This window comes from Psammomys obesus, unplaced genomic scaffold (genome assembly GCF_907164565.1).
Source record: "Psammomys obesus unplaced genomic scaffold, mPsaObe1.curated_primary_1811, whole genome shotgun sequence".
Taxonomy (NCBI): Eukaryota; Metazoa; Chordata; class Mammalia; order Rodentia; family Muridae; genus Psammomys; species Psammomys obesus.
Window position 1 is genome coordinate 11,970,245 of NW_026596131.1, and position 6,745 is coordinate 11,976,989.

General features: G+C 49.3%; 1 protein-coding gene across 1 annotated transcript in view; it reads right to left on the reverse strand.

Moving 5' to 3' along the window:
• The window catches only part of St6galnac1 (ST6 N-acetylgalactosaminide alpha-2,6-sialyltransferase 1), a 47,610-nt gene that overhangs the window by 22,219 nt on the left and 18,646 nt on the right, over positions 1-6,745 (reverse strand). The gene's annotated exons all lie outside the window — the stretch shown is intronic.

Here is a 6,745-nt window from a genome sequence, read left to right on the forward strand (position 1 = left end):
TGTGTGTGTGTGTGTGTGTGTGTGTGTGTGTGTGTGTGTGTGTGTGTAAGCTCGGGACAATCTACCTTAGATGTTCTGCTATTGTTGTTTTAATATTTAAAAAATGGCCACTTTAAGCTTTTGTGTTCACTGCCCAGACACTTTAAAAAGATGGATTTGTTTGCATATTAGGAGTGCTTGCCTTCAGGTATGCGCACATGAGTCCTGGTGCCCTCTGAGAGCAGAAGAAGGTGTCCGATCCGCTAGAGCCGGAGTTCTGGCTGGCACCACGTGTACCTGACACACTTAACCACATGAACATGCACACTCACTCACTCACCAAACCAACGAAAGAAAGGAGGCTTTAGGAAGTAGTTAATAAATCCGGGGAGTAGCTTCTCCCAGAGGTAACAGTGTGATCTACAGGACCTAAGAGAGGAGATGGCGCCTAGAGACGCAGGCCTGGCCCTGGACTCGGTTGGCTCAGCTATGTAAATGAGGGGCGGCAAGAGATGGCAAATCGCAGTCCTGATTGGCTGGCTGCCGGGCCCCGCCCGTCGGGCCCTGATGGCCAAAGAGAACTTTCCGGAGCCTGTTTTCCTTGGCAGCTGAATCAGGAACGTGCCCAGGCGCCGTCCTTATTCCGGGAATACAGAGCAGAGGCAGGAACCCCGCGAGGCTCCGTTCTGAACCTTCGCCCACGTCGGCCACTCGGGGACCTTCTTGGAAATTCAGCTTTTCTTTCTTCCCTTTTCAGCCTCTGTTTATTATTATTTTCATTTATGTATGTGCACGCATGTCTGCCTGAGTATATGGTAAATGAGTCAGATGAGTGTGGGTGCCCGCAGAGGCCAGACCCCATGGAGCCGGGGTGACGGGCCCCTGAGCCCCCTGTGGGTGCTGAGATCTGAGCCTGGATCCTTCGGCACGGCAGCCAGCGCTCTTAACCTCTCCGGTGCCTCCCCGGCCCCGTGCTCGGCCTGCCTCCAAGCTGGCGGGGCGTTACAGAGGATTTTGGGTGAGATGGAGGTTACACAGTGTGGAGATTACGCAGAATGGAGATTACGCACTATGCTTCTCTATCTAGTGAGGATGTGTAAGTTATAGGTGTGAAACGGGGACATCTGATTTCTAGGCCCCATCTGCAGGCATTTGTCGATAGTTTTCTTTTTGTGTTTTCGTGCTAGCATCCATTCCTGTGCGATTTTGTTGAAATCCGCCTCTCGGCACCATTTACTCCAGGTCACGTGGCTGTTGGTGGCCGCGACTCCTTCAGAGTGGCTCCCCCATGGCTGCTGCGGTTTTCCTCTTCCCCTCCTGCTCCCTCTCTTCCTCCTCCCTCTCCCCCTCCCACTCCTATTCCTTCTTGGCTTTGATTTCAAAAGGACTAAGTTGGCCATTGACATGGCTCAGAGCGCTGAGGCACTCACCTCCCTAGACCTACATGGCACCAGGAGAAAGCTGGCTCCCCCAGGTTTTCCTCTCATCTCCACACAGGCACACGCACACACACGTACACACGTTTGGGGAGGGCACCAAATAAAGCAACATTTTAAAATAAACACCAATTATTTTATTTTATTTTTCGGTTTTTCAAGATAGGGGTTCGCTGTGTGGCCCTGGCTGTCCTGGAAGTCACAGCGATCCACTGGCCTCTGCCTCCACAGAGGCGTGCTCCATCACCACCCAGCTCACTGGTTTCTTTAAAGGACTAATCTTTACTGACAAGTTTTGACATCGGTTTATGTTACCTCTTCAGACGGCTCAAGTGTATTGAATTTAATCCTTGGAGAACAAAGTGGGAGGACAGGAACAAACCCACCAGGACTTTAGGTCTCGCGTGATTTTTTATTCCCTTTTCACGTTATGCTATCACTGGAGCCTCAGAAACAGTTCAGAATTGGCACAGTCAGCTGAAAGAGCATGGCGGCTTCCAGCCCCAGCCTCAGGTGGGGTTTTGTGCAGCACAGAATCTCGGACAGACTAAATAAATATGGTTTAAATAACTTCCAGGTACTTCTAACTTGTCTGTGTTGAACTGACAGAGACACAGCTCGCTCTGCCACCCTCGACAGCCTGAGGTCGCTTAGACCAGCGGTTCTCAGCCTATGGGTCACGGCCCCCTGGCAAACCCCTCTCTCCAAAAATATTTACAATGTGATTCATAACGGTAGCAAAATCACAGTCATGAAGTAGCAAGGAAAATGATTTTATGGTTGTGGGTCACCACAGCCATGAGGAACTCTATTAAACTGTATTAAAGGGTCATGGCAGTAGGAAGGTTGAGAACCATTGTCTCAGCCTTTTAAGAACCTTTACTCAGGCCAAACTGGGATTCATGGCTTCAACACTGAAAGGAATCCCTGGACTGCTAATAGAAGAAATCAGAGTTAGACGTTTTATTAAAGATATTTCAGAGACTGGAGAGCTGGCTCAGTCTGCAGAAGGCCTGAGTTCTGCTCCCAGGGCGAACATCAGGTGGCTCACAACCACGTGTAACTCCTGATCCAGGGGATCTGGCGCCCTCTTCTGGCTGTCCCAGGCACTTGCACTCACACGTGCATATGCCCTCCACTTCATAAAAAAATATATTTCAATATAGGCTTGAGCATGAGGGTAAAGAGAAAGACACAGCCAAGAGTGTGAATGGAGGTCCTTTCAAGGGTCCTGGCAGTGACCATCACAAGATTCTGAAGGCTTTTTGGAATTTCATGGCTCAGTGGACACCTGGGGACCCCACTCTTCTACCTCTGTTTCCTTCTCTGATAGCTGAGATTACAGACTTACCTTGAGAGGCTCTGGATGAATGTACATTCTGATAAACTAGCACTAGAAGCCACTAGGGTTATACAACAGCCTTACTATATGTGTGTTCCTGAGAATGGAGCTTCTGGTGAGATTCTCAGAAAACTGCAGGATGGAAAGTTGGTAGTGAGGGAACAGCAGCTCCTAATTGTGCTAAAACCCTTCTTCTATGCTCAGTAGGATTCTAAGTGAGGGGTCACTTTTGTTTGTTTGTTTGTTTGTTTGTTTGAGACAGGACAGCCCTGGCTTCCCAAATGCTCCGATTAACGGTGTGCCCCTCCACTGCCAGGCTAAGGTCTCCTTTTCTCTTCTTACTCAGCCCAGTTTCCCCTCCTTTCCTTTCCTGCTTCAAGGTGATAGATCTAGATAGACAGAACCATATGTATGTAAATTCATGTGCACATACATGAATATACACATGAACACAATCATATGAATATACACACATGAATATACACACATATAAATACACACATGTAGAATTCTATCCGTCCTCTATCTAAAGCCACAGTTCATGTTGATGTCACCACTCAATACCATAGTTTTCCAGGGAACACAGGGTCCTTTTGCAGGTTCTTAGTCTCAGAGGTAAAAGAACTTAAAAACAGCCATCTGTGGTGGCACACACCCTTAACCCAGCACTCCAGAGGCAGAGGCAGGTGGATCTGTGACTTTGAGGCCAGCCTGGGCTACAGAGTGAGTTTCAGGAGATCCAGAGATATGCAGAAAGACTCTGTCTCAAGGCAGCAAACAAAGGATTAAAAACTGGATTCAGAAGGAAACTGGAGGTACATTTTACTTATTAGGGTTTAAGTCCTGCTCTCTCCACTTTCTTCCCTTTTATATGGTATTTTAGTTTATTTTTAAATGGATAGCTTTTAAATTTAAAAATTATTTGCTTTTATTTGTGTGCCTGTTTGTATATGCAGCATGTGTGTTCTGCACTCTCAAAGGGCAAAAGAGGCCATTGGAGCCCCAGGAGCTGCAGCTACAGGCAGGTGTGAACACCCAGCATGGTGCTAGGGCCTCTGCAAAAGCTGCAAGAGCTCTTAACGGAAGAGCCAGCAGTCCAACCCCGTGTGTAGCATTTTGGGTCCTAAATAGTCCAGCTGTCCAATGCTTCACTGCATGAATCTGTCTGTCTGTCGTCGGTCTAGCCATCTAACTATTTACAGTTTTGCTATGTAGCTCAGGCTGGCGTCAAACTCACAAACTCCTGTCTCAGCCTCCCAACTGTTGGGATTACAGACATGCCACATCATTCCTTATGTTCACACTTTCTCCATTTAACTTGGTTGTTTGAGACAAGGTCTCACTATGTAGCTCTGCTGGCCTGTAACTTGTTATATAGACCAGGCTAGCCTCAAACTTACAGATGCCTGCCTCTGCCTCAGCACCAAGTAAGCACGGTGATTTCCCTGGCTACCTGGGATTACCTGGCTATCTCTCTCTGGACTTTCTGTTTCCTGTCTTTCTGTCATTTCATGGCTCAGGACCGTACTGTTTAAATTAGAAATCCTTTACGGTATGTCTTAGTAGTTGGCATTTATCTGATATCTTAGTAGTTTGGATTTATCTGATAGTTTTCTTTTTTCAGATTCCTGGCTGTTATTACCTGTTTATTCATCTATGGTCAATTTAGTGACAATTTGCAATCTAGGAAAAAAAACTATTTCACTCTTTTTATTAAACTTACACTTTTCATATGAAGTGTAAGTGTGTGTGTGTGTGTGTGTGTGTGTGTGTGTGTGTGTGTGTGGAGGGGGTGCTGACACATTTACTGCATTGAGTCATCTTTTCCAGGAACAAAAGACAGTTCTTTACTTGATTGGAGGCTGGAGGTGGGAATTTCGTCTCCTGGAACCAGACTTATAGATGTCCGTAAACTTCCAGGTGAGTGCTGAGAATCACACCCAGGCCTTCTGGAAGAGCATCCAGTGCTCTTAAACACTGAGCCATTCTCCAGGCCCTGGATAGCACCCATCTTAGTCGGTGGTTACTATTGCATTGGTATTTAGCATGACCAAAGCAACTTGGGAAAGAAAGGGTTTATACTTGGCTTACACTTCGAAACACACTATTCATCACTGAAGAAGTCAGGACAGGAACTCAAGCAGGGCAGGAACCTGCAGGCAGGAGCTGATGCAGAGGCCATGGAGGGGTGCTGCTGACTGGCTTGCTCCACATGACTTGCTCAGGCTGCTTTCTTACAGAACCCAGAACCACCAGTCCAGGGATGGCCCCACCCCCAATGGGCTGAGTCCTCCCGAATCAATCACTGATTAAGAAATGCCCTGTAGGCTTCCTTGCAGCCCGATCTTAGGGTTTCTTCAGCTGAGGCTCCGTCTTCTCAGATGATTCCAGCTTAGTCAAGCTGGCATAAAAGCACCAGCACATTACCGGTACCAAACCTATGAGATGCCCGACCACATCATCTTTGCATGCTGCTTTGAGGTTTCTGATTCTGTTTGTTTGTTTGTGAGACAGGGGTCTCTGCCCAGCCTTGGCTGTCCTAGAACTTGCTCTGTGAGTAGGCTGACCTTGAACTCAGAGATCTGCCTGCCTCTGCCTCTTGAGCTCTAGGATCAAAGGCGTCAGCCACCACCACCTGGCTGGTTTGGGGATTCTTATGGTGCTAATAGCTCCACCTATTACATAAGGTTTATTTTTATTTTTAAGTTAGGTGTCTATGAGTGTCCTTGTGTGGGTATGTGCATGAGGGCAGGTGCCGCCCAGTCCAGAAGGCAATGGGGCCCCCGGGACTGGAGCTACAGGCAGTTGTGGGCTGCCTAACATAAGTGCTGGGATCCAAACTCCGGTCTTCCGGTGGAGCAGTATGTGCTCTCATCCCCTGAGCCATCTCTGTGGCGATGATGATATCTAAGTTTTTTCCCTGTTAGTAATGGGCTGGAACCTGGGAGTCGTACCTGCGGGGCAAGCTTGCACCACTAAACCTGTCTTTTCTAATTCTATGGCCTGCTTCCTCCAGAGTGGATCATGTTCTATGAGGTAGGCAGAGTGAAGCCACAAAATGAGGCTCGGCTAGGCTGAGATGACTTGGGGCCAGCTTGGGACGTGGGCCCGACTTGGGACTGAACGTGGACGCTACCCCCGTAACCCTGTGGTGATGGGCCGTGAAGGGGCCGACGTCGCAGCAGCTCGCTCTCCAGACCAGGAAGTTTCACCTTCCACGGTGGTTGCTGCAGCACCCGGCACCAACACTGCCTGCTAGTCCCAGAGCTGTCCAGAACAGGACACAGGGAAAGCGGCGCCTCTGGGCCGGGCACCTTCAGTCAGCCTCCCTGGCCACCTCGGGGCATCCTGTGGGCCCTGCCTGGCCGCATTTCAGGCTGCCTTCACAGCTGCATCACTCTCGGTAACTTCATCCTGCTCAGGCTTCCACCAGCTTCTTGCTTTGGAGTGCTGGGACGGCCCGATTCTGCAGAAGCCCCGACCCTGCCAAGCATTGCAAAGCAGGAGCAGAGATTCCTCTTCCCATCTCCAAGCGGAGCCAATCCGCGCTCGGGGGACCAGCTGCCGCCCCTGCCGGCGAACGCCGCTACTGCAGTATCTGAGCAATTGTAGGCCCTTGGTACCTTTCTGGGTATTGTTTTCAACACCTTAGTGTTTTGTTTGTTTGTTTTTCATTCCAAAGTCCAAAATCTTGAAGACAGAGTTTGAAAAGTTAAATAAGGTGAACTGAGGACGAAGCATGGGATTTGAGCAAGAAGTTACCGGAGCCCGTAGTGATTTTCCAAACCCTCTCACTGCACAGCTGTTCCTTGAGACAGGCGAAGGGCTCGGAGCAGGTCTGAGTCCTGGGAGCTGGGTAGGGGCATTTGAGGAACCCTTACACCCCGGGCCGGCCGGGAGGGAGGGAGGGGCCCCTGAAGCCTGGCCTCTGGTCAGCTCTCTGCTTTGGGACTTTGTGGGCGCTGGTACAGCCAGATGATACCTTCGT